The sequence below is a fragment of the Neophocaena asiaeorientalis genome, unplaced genomic scaffold (genome assembly GCF_003031525.2).
Source record: "Neophocaena asiaeorientalis asiaeorientalis breed wild unplaced genomic scaffold, Neophocaena_asiaeorientalis_V1.1 scaffold34, whole genome shotgun sequence".
Classification (NCBI taxonomy): Eukaryota; Metazoa; Chordata; class Mammalia; order Artiodactyla; family Phocoenidae; genus Neophocaena; species Neophocaena asiaeorientalis.
The window spans coordinates 543,904-561,886 of NW_020172464.1; the positions used below are offsets into that span (position 1 = coordinate 543,904).

A 17,983-nucleotide genomic window follows, 5' to 3' on the forward strand; every position below is an offset into this window, starting at 1 on the left:
GAAGAGGATTACTGCCAGGCAAAATTATTAAATCACTGAAATCTTTCATTGGTGTCACTACTCACAATGAATGCTTTCATCCATTTCTCACCTCCTCCCATTAAAATCTGCTCTTCTTAGGAAAGAATCAAGGATATAAAGAAATGAGAACAGCTTTAAATGCTACCTCATTCAAGGAAGGAGAAATGCGGAAGGGAAACAACATTTGCTGGGCCAGGCACTTTATATATATTATCCCATTTCATCCTCACAAAAGCTGTGTGAATTAGAAACTATTATCCCCATTTCACCAAGGGGAAAACTGAGCCCCAAAGACATGAAATGATTTGTCCAAAATCACAGTCACACAGATAAAAAATAGCATAGTTAGGATCTATACTCAAGCTTGTCAGGTTCCAAAGCCCATGTTCTTTCTGTTACAACACACTACCTCTCTCCAAGGTGGTGAAGGTTGTATTACAATAGGGACAAGAGCCTTAAACTAAAAGAACAAACCTAGAGATAAAATTACATAGAACTATACACACACAGAGAGACAGAAATAAGTGTATGTAGAAACTATAGTGAAAATTGAATAAGGCTTGTAGTCTAGTTAACCGTATTACACCAATGTCAAATTCCTGGCTTTGAAATTATACTACACTTCATGTAAGATTAGCATTAGAGGAAGCTGAGCAAAGAGTACATGGGACTCTCTGTACTATTTTTATAACTTCCCGTGGCCTTTAATTATTTCAAAATAAAAACTTAAAAAACACCTCTCAGTAGAGATAAATAAAATAAAATTAAGAATGAACCTCTACTAGTGTTGAGGGGAAGGTAGGCCCCCCAGTCCCTTTAATTCACATCACAAAGGTGGTCATCAACTCTGCTTCCACATAAGGTCCACCCTGGCTGCCAGAAATCCACTGTGGTTGTACAAAGTAGACCATTAGATGGAAAACAGGGGCCTAACTTTTTCCCTTAGCATTGATGTGTAGTGGATGGGGGAGCTCCAGTTCTGATCAAATTCGTTCCTAGTGAACATGACATGTATTACATGGGGACCTCCTCCCACAACCATCCTCATCCCTGTATCTTGCTGGATGTATATGTCACCATACATGAAGCCCATCTGTAGGAAAGAGCAAAAGAGATGGGTCAGTTTCACTGGATTCTTGTTAGAGATGGTGTGATGTTACAGGAAGAGAATTGGCCATGGAACCGGAAAGCCCAGTTCTACAACTTTGTGACATCATGATCTTGAGCAATTTAACACAGCTTAACCTCAATTTTCTCTCTATAAAATAGGGACACAAGTCTACATAACCACATGAGATAATAACTGTCAATCACAATTTAATTACACAGAGGACTGATTTGAACAGAAGGTTTACTGTCCCGGATACTTCACACTGTATGTGGAACTAGCACCGGCCCCTTATGAGGTTATTTCACCAGTGCACATTCACAAATCTTCACGCAGAAATGTGTTCAGGTATTCTCCACGGTCTGAATTTGCATGTGGATGTATTTTAGCTTCCAACCCAAACTCTGTATGATAAAATTAATCCTTGGAGCTGCTGAATTATAAGGCTGTAGGCTTCCATTGGAGGTCCCAGTGTTAGTCACAGCTCTGGATTTACAAAGTCATAAAACATTAACTGCATTTCTCTGTGATTTATGTCTGATTTTGTTTTTCACACATGATTCATAAGTGAAGTATGCTATCCCCATATGACATCAGTGCCCTGATAAACACAAGAACAAGTTTATAGATTTAACTGTCTTCACACCCTAGAAATATAAAAACTGAATGATATAAAGATGAATTGGAAATCTATAGACTTCATAAGACTATTGGTTGCACTGTCCTATGCTGGAAGAATGTGAGTGGGCCAAAGCCTGACATTAGCTAACTGGGCTCTCTTAGCAGAAGTTCGGGTAAGATGACTAGGCTTTCCTGGTGATCCCCGAGGAACTTTTATTTTCTATGTTTATTCTCTTACATTTCTTTCAGGGACAGTGGTACACATTGTTTTCGGAAAAATTGCTATCAGTATTTGCTGCAGTGAAAGTTAACCATCTCTCAGACCAGGACCATGGTAGCAGGTAGGTAATACCACATTTTACAAAGCCTTGGCTCTAGAAGTATTATGTAACTGACAGGCAAGGTTGACTCCCCAATAGAACAAAGAGGCAATTCTTCTTGTTTGTGCATTTGGTCATCAAATTCAAAAATGGCAAAAAGACAAAAATGAATCAAGCATTAGGGCCATTGCAGCTTGGTACAAAGCCAGGCTCAGGCTACACAATCCCCATGGTCAGAAAAGCCACAAACATAAAGAATTTCCCAAGAGCCTAGGATGGGGAAAAGGAAGGAAGACAAGGGAGCAGACAGAAGAAGAGGAACCTAACAGAATGGGAGTAGAGATCTTTGGATGCCTCAGGCAAAGTGAAGTAATTGCCAATTGAAGGGCCAGACAACAAAGCAGCATAGGAATTCAAAAGGACAAAGCAACCTCCCCCAAGCTCCTTGCCATACAGTTTACCATCTAAATCAGGAGAATTTGGGGGATGAAAAGAGGGTGCTCTTAATAATTATGCCAGAACTACAGGTGCATACTGGGTTTATCTGTGGCAGACTGGGACATATGGTCAAACTTTGTGTAAGCTCCTCTCTGATCAGGCTCCTATCTACCTGCCTCCTCAGCCTACTCTGTGAAGCAGAAGCCAGTTCTCAGGTACCTCAGCTATCCTAACAGCGATAGCCAACATCTTTCCCACAAAGACACTCCTGCCCAGGTTGCACGTGCCACACTCACAGTACCTAGTTGATCAGCTCAATTTCCCAGGCCCACCAAACTAACGAGACTAAAGTAAAAACACCAGACCTCACCACCACCTTCTCGTCCACAGAGTTTAGCTGAGCCTTGACTGGCCAGTCACATTCTGTCCCTATACCCTGAACACAACCTCTGGGAAATAAGTGGACTAACAGAGACTCATTTACCTTAGGAACTTGTACGTATCTATCAGTTTCTTTGATCAAATTTTATTTATATCAAGATCTCTGAATTACCATCTACACAGCGAAGAGGAAATGTAAAACTAGCGTACCATCCAGTGGGTAAACCCCATAGTCCAGGAATAGGTAATGGACACTACCTCTCTCCTAATGGTTAGAAGGACTGTGGAACCCAGTACTCCAGTGCCTGTCTTTTCCTTTCTTGCCACAGCTTTTGCTTAGCCCTCCCAAATATGATTTTCATCTCCTACATTTCCCTAAAACTCCAATATAGGCTGTTTTGGTCTGTTGCTTAGACTAAAGTGCTCCAGCTATCTTTTTACTTAGGCGAAAGTGCTCCAACTGTCTTTTTGCTTTGGACTTGATTATCTTTATCAAGACTCTGCTATTTCTTTTACTGTGGCTTCCTAGCACTACTCCTATGGCAAGTTCATGTGCCTGAAGCTTTTTTGCTTTGGAGTTCTTTTCCAAGAGACTCTGTGGTCCTTTATAAGAACTGACTCCTGGCAAATGTGCCTCATAGTCCTTCCAGATGTGCCCAGAGATGCCCAATTAGTAGAGTAATACCAGCTTAGACTCCAACTGGGATCATTCACTACACTTACAATAACCCTATGTATGACAAAGATCAAGTGTTATCTCTATTTTACAGTTGAGTTAACTGAGACTGAGAGGGTAAGACTTACCCAAAGCCACACTGTTAAGAAAGCAGAGAGGCAGAACTGCAGTCTAAGGGTACCTTGTACTCACCAACAGGGCTGCAGTAGGGCCTTATCTCATGTTAAGCACTTCACAATAGACACTGTGGAGTTTGTCAAACTATATATCTTCCTTTAGCTTCAAACAACTCACACTGAATGTCAGAGACGCATTTCATGATTGAAAATTAACCCAGAAGCAGAGCATTTCAAAGGCTCCATTAGAAACATGCCAGAGCTTGAAACCTCCAGAATAAGGAAAGGAAGCAATGCACATATTCATGCCCCCAAAACAGCCAAAGCTTCACAGCCCAGAACTAGCAAAAACTGGTTAGACTCTAGGATAATGTGCAGCAGTTATCAGTCCTTTGTTAAGGCTATCAAAGCACCACCTTTTAAAAAAAACAAAAAACAAAAAAACATTAGAAATCCAAGTCTCCACCAGCCCGTACCCATGGAAACGATTCTGCCTGCAGAAATCGCCCTACCAGGGAACAAGCTAGCATAGCTCCAAGTTGCTCCTCCAAGCAAAGAGTGAGGTCGAAATGACTCCTCTAGCCCTACAACTCACTAGTGTCCCATGATTTGACCATTTTCTTCCCACAATCACTCCCTTATCCCCTAAGAAAGGAAAAAATTAAACTTTAGACCCTCAAAGCAAGTGAAATGATGGGTCAGTCTATCCGAACAAACAAGAGGTGATTCATTGGCTGATTTGTCCTCCCAAAGTGGCAGAGGGGAAGAATTTATTGCTTGTCTCAGGCATCCTTCAATCTGACCTGCAAAGCAAGCAGATCTAAAGTAACCTTAGCTTGGTGCTGATGGCTTTTTGGCCCAACTCCAAAGCCACTTCCATTATTTGCATTTTACACACACACACACACACACACACACACACACACACACACACTTGTCTTTGCCATACCAAGGTCACTCAATATCAAGACCATTAAATCCTCTCTAAAATGAAGCCCCATTATCAAGGGGAATTAAATAATGACTAAATATACTAAGCACTGCCTCTGCTTTAGAAATACTTATTCACTGTTCTGGCACTCCTTAGCAAAAAGCTAGTTGTCAATATGGGAAAGTTATTTGCACCATTAGGTTAAAACCTTTCCTCTCCGCCTTCAATGCCACTGTCACTTACACACACCCCCACTACCACCATAAACTTAGGTCTAGACAAGTTTGGGAAATAGGTAGACTTTAAGGTCTAGTGTTTGGTTTCTTGCAGCCATTAGCACTTTAGCCTTTAAAATGCTTCTCTCTCATTTTCCAGCATTCTCTCTAACCCAAAGTCAGCTCCCATTCCATAATTCCACAGGCTGCATCATTATGCATGGCTTACAGTGCTTTAGGGAAAAGGTGGAATGTAAACAGTTCCATCCAAGCACACATAATCAAACAGAGCAGGCAGTGTGAGTGGTGATGTACAACCTTGGACATGACATCGGTATTTCAGGTGGAAACTTCTCCCACAAAATATGTAAAGGAAGGAGGAGGAAGACAAAGAATATACCAAATATCTCATAAAGCCAGGGCAGGTTAAATTCTCACTGCTGGTGTCACCCTGCTCGTGTCAGATTTTTACAAGATAAAAGTAACTCCCTTCGGGCTTCCCTGGAGGCGCAGTGGTTGAGAGTCCCCCTGCCGATGCAGGGGACACGGGTTCGTGCCCCGGTCCGGGAAGATCCCACATGCCACGGAACGGCTAGGCCCGTGAGCCATGGCCACTGAGCCTGCGGGTCCGGAGGCTGTGCTCCGCAACGGGAGAGACCACAACAGCGAGAGGCCCATGTACTGCAAAAAAAAAAAAAAGTAACTCCCTTCAAACAAATTTTTGAAGTCCAGGAAGGAGGCTTCTCTATCTACCTGATACCAATACAAGTAAGACTACACAATCCTCCTGCTATGACTTGATGCTCTTAATATTCTATGGCTATAGTCCAAACAGGCTGATCTCAACATATATTGCCTAAAATGGAGAATACCAATATTTCATTCTATTGCTCAGGTTTTTAATGAGTTCAGGTAAAATGAGAGTAACAGGACAAAAAATTAAATCTCAGCCACCAACTCTCTGCTACCCTACTACCCATGCAATTTTAATCTTTCACTATTTTATTAAAGTCACAGTTAGCCAGATACTGCCCAATAAATAACATTCATTCCTACCTCTGTACCTTTATTCATTCTGGTTTATACATCTTCTTTTCAAAAGTCTATACTGCTCCTATATTTAGTTTGTCTCACCTTCTCCATGAAGTCTTCCTTTCCTGAACTTCTGGGGTAGTGGTTTCCAAACCTTAGCATACATCAGAATCCCCTGTAGGGCTTGTTAAAACAAAGATTACTAGGCCCCACTTGCAGAGTTTGAGTCAGAAAATCTGAGGCCTGAAAATTTGCATTTCTATCAAGTTCCCTGGAATAATGCTGATGCTGCTGGTGGTTTATCTTCAGTGTATCTAGCACTTGACTACATACTTTATATACTGTCATTTATTGTTCTTCAGTTGATTTATGAACATACCGGATAAGACTTTATGCTGGAAAGAACAGAAAACCCAATGCAAACTGGCTTAAACAAAAAGTGGATTTATTTTCTCACTTAACTGGATCGTCCAGATATTGGTTGACCCAGTAATTCAGTGATATCTTCAAGGACTCAATTTCCTTACATCTTTCTGCTTTGACATCCTCAGTGGCAGCTTTATCCTAAAACTGGTTCCTCTCTTGGCAATAATACAGTTGCCAACCACAACTAAGACTACATATTTCTTACTAATATCCAGAGGGACACACAGAACATCTTAGCAGCATTCCAAACAAGAGAACTAAAATTCACCCTGATTAGGTAGCCTGAAGCAAGTGGCCTGTGAAGGACAGGGGTGGATATCAGAAGGAAAATCTGAATATTATTAGGAAGAGAACGTATCCCATAAAGGCACCCAGCAAACGTCTACTACACAACTCAGCCAGAGTATAAAACCAACTAGGGTATCATCTATATCTCTTATACCACACAGGGAACACTCAATAAATGGATGATTTATTGCTTTTTAAAAAATAATTCTATCAATTGATTTGGAAGTATCCTTGTAGACTGGATAATCACTTAACCAAATTTTGTTCTTGATCAACCACTTATTTGAACTTCATGCAAAAAATGTTGCTAAGAGTGTTCTGTAGTTTTCTTATATTGGGTTGGCCAAAAAGTTCGTTCAGGTTTTTCTGTTACGAACTAACCTGAAGAAACTTTTTGCCCAATCCAATAGATCTAAGTTAGCAAGCACCAGTTCAGACTTTTCTGTTACGATGTAAAAAATTATTCTTACTTGTTTAAAGAGAATCAGATATTCTCATGGTATTTTTTATTTTTAAAATTTTACTGAAGTATAGTTGATTTACAATGTTGTGTTAGTTTCTGGTGTACAGCAAAGTGATTCAGTTACATATATGTAAATATATATTAAATATTTATATATATATTCTTTTGCATATTCTTTTCCATTATGGTTTATTACAAGATACTGAATATAGTTCCCTGTGCTATACAGTGGACTCTATTGTTTACCCATCCTATATAACAGTTTGCATCTGCTAATCCCAAACTCCCAATCCTTCCCTCCCCCATCTAATTCTCTTTAAAATGAATTTTTTATCCAAAACATTCATGAAAAACTAGTTCCACTACCTCAACCAAACGTCTGGGGTCTGACTATTAGGACAGTTCTTACTGCTATGTACTATTGTAATTGTTAGAAAACTCTATATATTGAACTAAAAATCAGTTTCCTCAGAACTTTTACTCATTGATCTTAATTCTACCATTAGAGGCTATGCCAAACAAGTCTTTCTTAGGGTACTGCCCATACCTTAGGGCATATATTTGAATGTAGGTGTCTTATACACTGGAAATTAACAAGACCATTTTTCATATGCTACTTCGAAGAAAAACCAATTTGGGAAAACATGGTAAGCTATTATATTAGTTTACTGAGCTGCCATAACAAAATTCCACAAACTAGGTGGCTTAGAACAACAGGAATGTATTCTCTCACAATTCTGAAGGCTAGACGTGCAAAATCAAGGTGTTAGCAGGGCCATGCTCTTTCTGAAAGCTCTAGGAAAGAATCTTTCCTTTCCTCTTCCTAGCTTCTGGTGGTTGCCAGCAATCCTTGGCATTCCCCAGCTGCATCACTCCACCCTCTGCCTCGGGCATTACATGGCCTTTCTCCCTGTGTTTCTCTATTGTGTCTCTGTGATGTGATGGAAAAAGAGGCAAGAAAGATTTGAAAGGTAAGAGGGACTCAAACCCACCATTGTTGGTTTTGAAGATGGAAGAAGGGAGCCAAAAGCCAAGGAATGCAGGTGACCTCCACAAGCTGGGACCGTCTGTCAGCTAACAGCCAACAAGAAACTGCAAGAAACTGAATTCTGCTAACAATCTGAATGAGCAAGGAAATGGAATCTCCCCTAAAGTTTCCAAAAAGGAACCCTTCTGAAAACTTGACTTTAGTCCACTAAGAGCCTTGTCAGACTTCTGACCTACAGAAGCATAAGATAATCAATTTGTGTTGTTTTGAGGCACTACGTTTGTGGTAATTTGTTACAGCAGCAATAGAAAACTAACACAGTAGGTAAATAATAATAACTATAATAGTTATATTATTATTATCATCATAATCACCACCACTACCACCACCACCACCATCGACAGACCAAAAAGACAATAATAAGTCTCAGAAAAATTAAGTATTATTCCTAAGGTCACATAGGTAGTAGGTAGCAGAGCAGAAATTTAAACAGAAGCATGCCTGATAGCAAAGGCCATGTTTTTTTTAATCACAATGGTATACTGCCCATCCCAAGAAACAGTGAGATCCCAAAGAAATAAGTCTTAGAAGAAATAAAAATTACATTAACCCTGTGCATCTCACAGAGTACTGACAGCAATGCCAGTAAATTTAGGCAGGCAGCTTTTCTGAGCTTTGAAAATACCTGACTTCAAAAGCAGCGTTGACTTTTAGAATAACTGTAGCATGAGCAAATGTTTATTTGTAACCCTTCTTCTCTCCCTTTCTTTTCCTTAACTCCTTCATCCCTCTCTCCAATATCCCACCAACCTAAAATATCTTCACAGAACAAATGGCCAAGAATAAGCAAAATGATCCTGAAAAGTAAGTTGGGGAGATTTGCTCCCTTTTCCAAAATCTTAAAACTTTATAAAGCCACAGCAATTAAGATGCGATAAGAAAATAGGCCAATGGAATGGAATAGAGAATCCAGAAACAGACTTATGCATATATGAAAACCAGATATATGACAGAGTTAGCCACTGAAGATAAGAAGAGTAAGAATGGGTTATTTAATAAATGGTTCTGGGATAACTATTTATATGGAGGGAAAAAAATGGATCCCTACATTACACCATACAAAATCAGTTGCAGGTCAATTAAAGAAGACTCCATTTGAAAGACCAAACTTAAAAAAAAATGTAAGGGAAAATATCTTTTACAATCTCAGGTTAGGGAAAACATTTTAAGCATATCAGAGAAACGCTAATCATAAAGAAAAAGATTGAGAATTCTAAAGCATCAAAATTGACAAGTTGCGTATCACAAGACACCATAAAGAAATTAAAAGGCAACTTACAAGCTTAGAGGAAAGGATTGTTAAGTCATATAACTGGCAAAGAATTAGTATCAAAAAGATATAAAAAACTCCTACAAACTATTAATGAAAAATACAAATTGTTCAACAGAAAAATGGTCCAATGATATGAACAGGTATTTGACAAAAGAGGAATTATAAATGGCCTATAAAACATGAAAAGCTGTGCAACCTCACTTGTAATCAGAGAAACAGAAACATAATGATATGAAGTTTACAACCACCAAATTTGTAATAAATTAGAAGTCTTCCCTGGCGGAAGGGGGCTTCCCTGGCGGCGCAGTGGTTGAGAGTCCGCCTGCATGCTGGTGAAGATGAGGAGCAACAAAAACTTTTACACTCTGCTGATAAATTGATATGAACTCTTTGGAAAAGTTGAATATGCTTATTCTCTATGATCTAGTACTTCCTCTCCTGTATACATACCCTAGAAAAATTCTTGAACATTTACAAGACACATGTACAAGAATGTTTCATAGCAGCACTTATAAATCTGAGAACAAACCAAGTATTCATCTATAGGAAAAATTTATAATATATTCATACAACAGAATACTGAAAATGAATAAAATACATGCAATAACATGAAATATCTTAGAAATATAATGTTAAGGGAATAAAGTCACAATATTATTCCATCCCCACAAAGTGAAAGACATGCGAAAGTAAACAATATTTTGTATAAATATATATACATATGTGATTTTTAAAACTGAAAATAGCAAGAGGATGATGAACACACAACTGAGTATAGTGCTTTCCTTTCATGAGAGTGCAGCAGCTTTCAAGTGGGCTGATAATGCTCTATTTCTTAAGCTAGGTGGTAGACATATGGGTGCTCATCTATTATTCTTTTGGATATACGACATGGTTCATTATAAACATTTTATACGTCAGCTGAGAAAACATGTATTTGAGGAGTGGTATTGAAACTGTGCTTCACAGAACTGCCTAAAAGACAACTATAAGAGGGGGTGAAAGGATGTCAGAGCTGTGGGAGTGTTAAGGAGGTAACACTCTGGGCTCCCCTACTGTGACTTCACTCAGAGCAGCTGCACCCTTCTGAATACAGAAAAAGGTTTGAAAACCACTTCAAGCAGGATTATTTTGCAAAAAGAAGGGTGTACACTAAGTCACAAGGTACCCTGGTACACATGTATTTGCTTGTATGGCATTAGCTATTTGGCAGAAGGCCAAAGAAATCAAAAGCCTAAGTAGCAGTATCCACTGTATTTCAATTTTTAAAAAAGCTTAAGCACCAGTAGCCATTGCCCACAGGTGACAAATTCAAAATAAAGACAAAACAGCCGTGAAATGATATTATAGGTCAGGATGAGAAAACTGGTGCCTACTTACACGCAACTTTTCAAGAATTCATCAATAATGAAATGGACAAAGTAACTTTTCCCTAAGCCTCTGCCCTTGATTCCTTCTTTTTACCACCTGTAAGCTTCATCATCATTTCCAACATCAAAAGGGGATCTATTATTCTTTTTAACCCTATCTCTGCTGCTCACTCACTCTCTCTGATAAAATGTCCCATGTGGCTATACATTTTTTCTTTTACAAAGTGTATCAGCAAATGTGAAATTTTCCCCAGCATCAATCATGGAGTATTATTGCAAAAATATTCTGATCTAGCTGTATGCTTCGGCAATTCCAATATCTAAACGGAGACCATCAAAAAATGCTTTTATGGCTTTTAATCTTTTTTTCTTTTCTCTGCAGCATTTTCAACCTGGTGCAACATCCCTGCTGACTTTTTTTGTTTGGCAAAGGTCAGCTTTGACTGTGCCTTGGCGTTTCAGCAGAAATGAATAATCTGCTTAATGAGGGCAATTTCCTGTTCTGACCTACCCTTTAATTATTTTTTAATCATGTATTTGGCATATTTGGTCATGATAGTTCATCGCTTCCTTTGCAAAGTTGCTTTGTAAATAAGAATGAGAGCACTTATTCTGTACAGTACGAAATGAAGCTACCACAGGGAGGGTGAGCCTCACTTTACAGTAGACTAGGTTCCCAAAAGGTGGGTACAAATGACATTTCTGTATAACCAGCCTTATCTTTCCATAAACGAATATGATCATTTCTAATATGCTTCATATCCATCTTGGAGTAGTCATCACTACTGATTATTTGCCCCTTAATTTTTGATTTACTAAGGTCTCTCCTCCAAGTTGTTAATACTCTATAAACATATATCAAATATACCAAAAGAATATAACATTTAAAGAACCAAAATGAGAAATTTGGGGATATGGGAAGGCATTTTATAATGTGACTAATCACCTCCCTAATTTGTTGGGGCTTTTAACTTTGAACTTTCATGCACAGATAAATACTCTTATATACAAATACCATTATAAAGGATCCTGTATAAAAAAGGTTTCCAAGTCCTACTGGATGACCTTGTATTGATACTCAGTAAAGGAGCCACTCTTTATCGTGCATCACAAACTAGTGTACCAACACTGAGGGGAAATCCAGCAGTGTGTGACACATATCCTGGCACAACTTCCTGGGATTTCACTATTACTCAAAGACTTAGGGGCAGGGAGAGATTCAAGTAATTTAACTAAGTAATCAAAAGCATTATTTTTTATTAAAACAAACATTCTGAAAAAGGAAATTATATTCACATAATATTCCTATAACTTAAAGTACAACTATTCAGAGAAATATCTTGCTTTCAGAAGTACTTAGAACTCTGTCCCCCCTTACCCTCACAGTTTTAGTAAAGTTTTCTCTACCATTGGGGTACTTTGTCAGAAAAGTTTGAGAAGCTAGATCTACAGCATCTCTGACAAGAAGCTTTCCAGTCTCTATTTGAACATTTCAAACGATGGGTGAGCTTTCACCTCCAAAAAGCAAAGCACTGCATTGTTAAAAACAAAACAAAACAAAACAAAAAACCTTTAAGGATGGGCTGGCTGCCTTACCTGCTCGGGCTTCTGCCTTCATGTACTACTGCGCTTGCCCGTGCCAGCACATACACACATGCTCTCCCCTCCCCCATTCCGGATTAGTCTCTTTTTCCAGTTAAAGTCTATTTTTTTTCTTGAAGCATAACAAGAGCAGCCTAAGCAACCTCGGCACCAAAACTCTTCAAATATTCACTCTCCTTCTGCCCGACTTTCTCACTGGAAAGGAGGTTGGTAAGACGAGGTCAAAGGTACGGTGACCTGGACGTACTTCCGCTTCCTGAACTCAAGAGAGTACGGCACACGCGCGCCCTGGGTCAGTAAGGTTGACTTCCGCTCCCCTCGTGCTCTGAGAGCTGAATCACGGAGCGCGCCCAAGGATTCGATCACAGTGCAGAGGACCGGTATGACTCCAGTGGGTAAAGCTTTTAGAAATGAGCAAGGATCTGTTGAAGATGTTTTTGGGGACTTTTAAATAAACATCTTAGGTGAAAAGGATGATACCCCAGTACATTTCTGTGACAAATGCGAACTGCCAATTAAAATCGATGGGCAGATGATTCCATGCAAGCATGCTTTTTGCTATGCCTGTGCTATTTTACATGGAAAAGAAGGCAGTAAGATGTTCCCAGGCTGTAGTAATCCTGTGGAATGAATTGAGAAGCATACGCAAGATTCTCTCTTTACGTGTGGCACTGTTCAAGGATGCAAGAGACCGTGTTTGTCTCGAAGAGACTTAAAGGCTCATATCAACCATGGCCATACAAGAGCTGAAAATTCTGTTGCCCGTACTCAACTTGAAAATGTTCATTCTGCATGTTGTCCCACCACCGACTGAAATCTGACCATCTTATAATGCCGCCAGATGAGCATCATATGAACCATATTCCGCCAAAGCAATACCTTATGATACTACTACCTCCTTTGCAAAGTGTTCGCACAAGCCATATAATCTGCCACAAGAAGATATTAGTGCTCCTCCAGCAGAGTTCATTGTCCATGAATTCACCTCTATATTTTTCAGTGAGTCAGGAAGCTGAGTCAGAAAACCTTTACATTTCAACAAGAAAACATAGCAATTTAGTAACTGTCCCTATTCAGAATGACTCAAATTCGGGTACTTGAGAACCACTACCTCCTGCCTCTGCAATTGCTCACCATCATCCTGAATATCAGGGTCAACCAGTGGTTTTGAACTCTCATGGAACTATGCCTCCACAGCAATATTTTACCACGCTACCTCCTCTGCAATCAATAAGTCATCAAAGGCCACATCCTTCCCAGACCACAGGTACTTTTCACTTGATTCATAGCCACGCCTCAGGTGCATCAGTGACTTCTACTCCACCACCCTCTCCATAGACCTATTATTGCTCAGATGCCACCTTATATGAAATATCTTCCACCAGGACCTACCTCACCTCAACAGGGTAATCCACCTGTAAGTACACGTACTTCTTACCATTATAATACTCACTCTTTACCCCAGTTTACTGAAAATCAAGGAACTCTGGGCACTCCATTTATATAACTAGGGAAAATAAGTCATGTTATGTGGCCTGCACCCAGAGGACCACCCATTCCTCCACGAAGCAGCGTCTTCCTTTCTCAAACCTCACTTCTTGGAGTACACTTCCCAGATCAGACAAGATATAAACCATATTACCAGTAGTAATAGTAAATATTTTTAAACAGAAGATACGATGAGGGGAAAAAAAGTATTGTCAACCTTCTCATTAAGCTTTGACCATTTGGGGAAGGAAAAGCACCTCTTACAGAAATGGCTATAAAACATTTAAAGTCTTATCTCTTAAAATGGTTTTAAACCTTGATCTTGGGAGTGATTTTAAGTACTTTACTACAGTGCAGATAAGTGGCTCAGTTGAGATTAACTATGCTTTAACAACTTTGTTCCTCTAGTATGGTAAATTGATCCCAGAAGTGACCATTTGCAATATTATATCCTGGGTGGGGACTGTGCTCCGCTTTCAAAAGTGTTGTTTTTATTAAATCCAATGTTTAGTTTTTTTTGTGATACATTTTGTTAACCTGGGTAAAAAGAGTAAATTTCAATATGGTTGCAAAAGAACAATAAGGCCTTTGTACACAAATCTGTCTCCCTGTAACTTCCAACGTTCTTGTTTCTAGGCCCAAATTGCTTTTTCTTTACCGTAGCTTAGGCTCTGTGGCCCAAACCACCTGCAGGCTGAGCTCTGCCCTGGATTCTAGACACCACACAAACCAGAAGTATTTAAGCAGTTCTAGCCCAAATCTGTCAAATCCAGCATCAAATCCCCCTTACTACTCCAACCCCGATCTTATGCCCCAGTTTTAATGTGCCATTGCCCCTTTCCTGTGTTAAAAGATGAACTGAGGCATATTAAAATTTTTAAGAGTTATGAATTCGAATCAGGCAGCTTCAATCTAGCAGATAGAAAGGAGCTCTGAGGAGCTGTATAAAAGGAGCAACTTTTATAGGCAGAAGGGAACAGGAACAAGGAAGTTACCCTAGGCAAAAAAGCAGATTGGTTATTGCAAGGTTACTTTCCTTTAGGGGATGGCAGGGATTAGTTAGGCAGGTTGCCTAACTAGTGCTGATAAGGTGATTTTTTTTTTTGGCTGATTGGGTTGATTCCATTTCTGGGAGAGCCAAAGCTGTAATTAAGTCAAGTCTCAGTTTGGTGACCTGGGACTTAACATAAATGACTCCATTTTGTTGTCTTGTACAAATGACTCCATTTTGTTGTCTTGTTTCTAACACCTGAGAGCCAGTGCTCACCTCATACTCAAGTTCCAGTTACTAAGGCTGTTTCTTCTTCCTATGTGTGAGTCCCTATCCAAGTAATATATTAGATAGTATAGGCCGTCTATGACTTTTTCTTGCCAGTGTAAGGGTAAATAAAATCTTAAAAATTAAATTTTCCCTAGTGCCAAAAAGTAGAGAACTTTCCTCCTCCCATTTTCTTTTAACATTTCCTTCAGAAAACTTGAGATTATAAATGCTAGCTCTGCCTCTGAAATATATGTAAATCTTTTTCAAAGCTAAATAAGCCTCTTGCAGTTTTACATCCCAGGAATGTCATTCCTGGGGCCAAGGAGCCATTTCTTTGAAAAATGAACACCAAGAGTGGTACCCTATCTCCCTGTCTGTGGGAATTTTAGTTCCAAGATGTAACTTCTTGCTTGTAAAAAGGGTGAGATTTTATTTTTCCTCTGGATACAATTAATGTGTATGTAATAGATTAACATATATATATATGTAAAACATATGTACATGTTAATGGGTTATCAAGTATATAAAAGGGTAAGAGTTCTTTTTTGTCTCTGCAATCTATTGTGGAGGAAGAAATTTTTCTGTACCCTTCTGGCTGGTCTAAGAGTTAAATTGACATGAGACAGATTAACAGGAGAAAAATCACACAAAAGTTTAATTACATGGGAGAGACCCAAGAAAACTAAGTAACTGGCCAACATGGCTAAAGCCCTTACCTTAAATACCATCTCCAGCTAAAGACAGAGGAGGATGGGGTAGTGGTTTGGGACTTCAAGGGGAGGAAGGCAATTCACATGGAGATAGAAAAGCAAATGTTTGGTAAACAAATGTTTTGCTGGGCCAGGCAGGCAGAGACAATGGGACACAGAGTAGACTCTGATCTTTAGGCCCTGCCTAGAGTTCCCCACAGCACACCTAGCCCATATTCTTTGCAGATAGCTCTGGTGATAACTCTATTCTGGAACAAACCCACTATCTACATTCTTTTAGGCAGTTCGAGGGAAGGTCAAAGTTTCTTTTAAGGCCCAAAGAGTCTTAATCAGCTTAAATTAATCCTCATGCCAAAGAGACTCATTTTAGGGTGGCAAATTTTGCTCCCCTACAAATCTCTTTAGCAGATTGCCTATGCTGCACATCGCAGTCTGGTTTAATGTTTATCAATTAATAAAACTATTTCATTCTTCTCCATGTTTTATAGAGAGGTCTTATTGGGTTGGCAGGAAGTTTTATGTTTGCTATTTCCCCAACAATTTGGCAATAAGGATAGGATCCATCCGGCAATTCCTTAATTGGGTGGATCGGCTGAAAGTCTGGTGGCCACACAAGAGTCATGTGAGAGACCCTGAATTATAAAAATTCTTTCTAGCTCTCTGCTCTTTTGGAATACTAGCCAGATGTGGATTACACTCTCCAAATTCAAGATTATATTATTGACTAAGTATAGGTGACACCAGTTCTAAAATCCCGTCAGGGTCACCATTGACTTTGCTGGTGGAAAAATATGGGAAGCCGGAAATGTTGCCTGCAGGTCTCCCACTCAAATTGCCAATACCTTTCTGTCACATTTGGAATGAGTATACATACGAGAATCCAGTCTTACAGTGGCCTGAGGACTGTTTCTTTTCATTCGGACAGATTAACATATTTACAGGGGTTCTTAGAAGTACCTCATTCTAAGCATATGAATTACTGGTATTTATCATGATTATCATTCTAAGGAGTGAAAAATTATTTGATAACTAGGAAGAAAGATTGAGAAAAACTAAGAAATTCAAGAATTAAAGTCACTTTCTCTTACACAGAACTGCCCTCTCTTCTCTGCTATCCCAGCTTTCTCTCTGAGTGTCTTTATCTTTCCCTATTTCAAATCAACTCCTGGGAAGAAGGCAGGTGATCTTTTAGATGGGCGGTTCCTTCCATTAGACTTCCCTGCAGAGAGAGACAAGGGTACAACTTCTCCAGCTGTTAATGAATTATTTGCCCTGTTTGAAGGCATATGTTTGTATGCCTCATGTCCTAGCCTGACTCCACTTCACATCTCAGCCCTTGAATCCACCTCCAAGAGTCACTTAGCAAACACTCACCACGTCACAAAAAAGCAGACATGATAGAAAGATGTCATCGGGGGATAACTGAGAATTTGGGTAAAAGACTGTGTCCCTGTATGAAGGCAACAGGACAGAGTAGCTGCACAGGCCACATGGGGAAAGACAAAGGTGTTAGGCCTGATAAATATTCACACTGGAAAAAGAAACCAAAGTGCCATATAATCCTACATTTTTCTTGTCTCAATATAAGGAAAACTAGACCTTCCTATTCAGATCACCAGTGAAGCCAATACCATCGAGAAGCTATCCAGGCCTCCCAGGTAAGCCATGTGCCTCTCTCACCACTTGATATCAGTCATTTAAAGACTTCTTTTCCTGTGCCTGAAAAGACTCACAAAAGTACTCTGCAACATGTTTCCAGTTTGTAGCCCCGTAAATGGGGATGTCCACTGGCTGCTACAGGGAATGCTGCAACCAGCAGACTTCACTCAGGTTGTGGAGCAAACATGTTGGGGACTAGAGGTGGCCCACTACGATGGGTATAGTGGCCAAGGGAACCCACCACTGCTGCAGAAGAACTAAGGGCTTTTAAAACCCATCAAGAAGGGTTGGTAATGGTGAGCTGGGAGACCCTGCCACAGTATACCCAGAAACAGGTGCCTCCCCACTTGATTTCCACTAGCAATGTGCTGCTTTCTCACAATTCACTGGCATGGATACACGGGCGGATCAAAATCACTCTCTAGTCCTGTTCACCTTTGTCTTGGCTCTCTCGCAAACTATCCAAACTCAAGTTAGGGAAAAGGTGATAGGTTGGCAAGGACAGACTATTTCTCAAAACTTAGCAGCAGCTACAC

The 17,983-nt window shown here is 39.7% G+C and overlaps 1 pseudogene; it reads left to right on the forward strand.

Annotated features, from left to right (window-relative positions):
- Window positions 1-12,686: 12,686 nt before the first annotated feature.
- LOC112395071 (E3 ubiquitin-protein ligase Hakai-like) lies at window positions 12,687-13,977 on the forward strand (annotated as a pseudogene).
- Window positions 13,978-17,983: the final 4,006 nt, after the last annotated feature.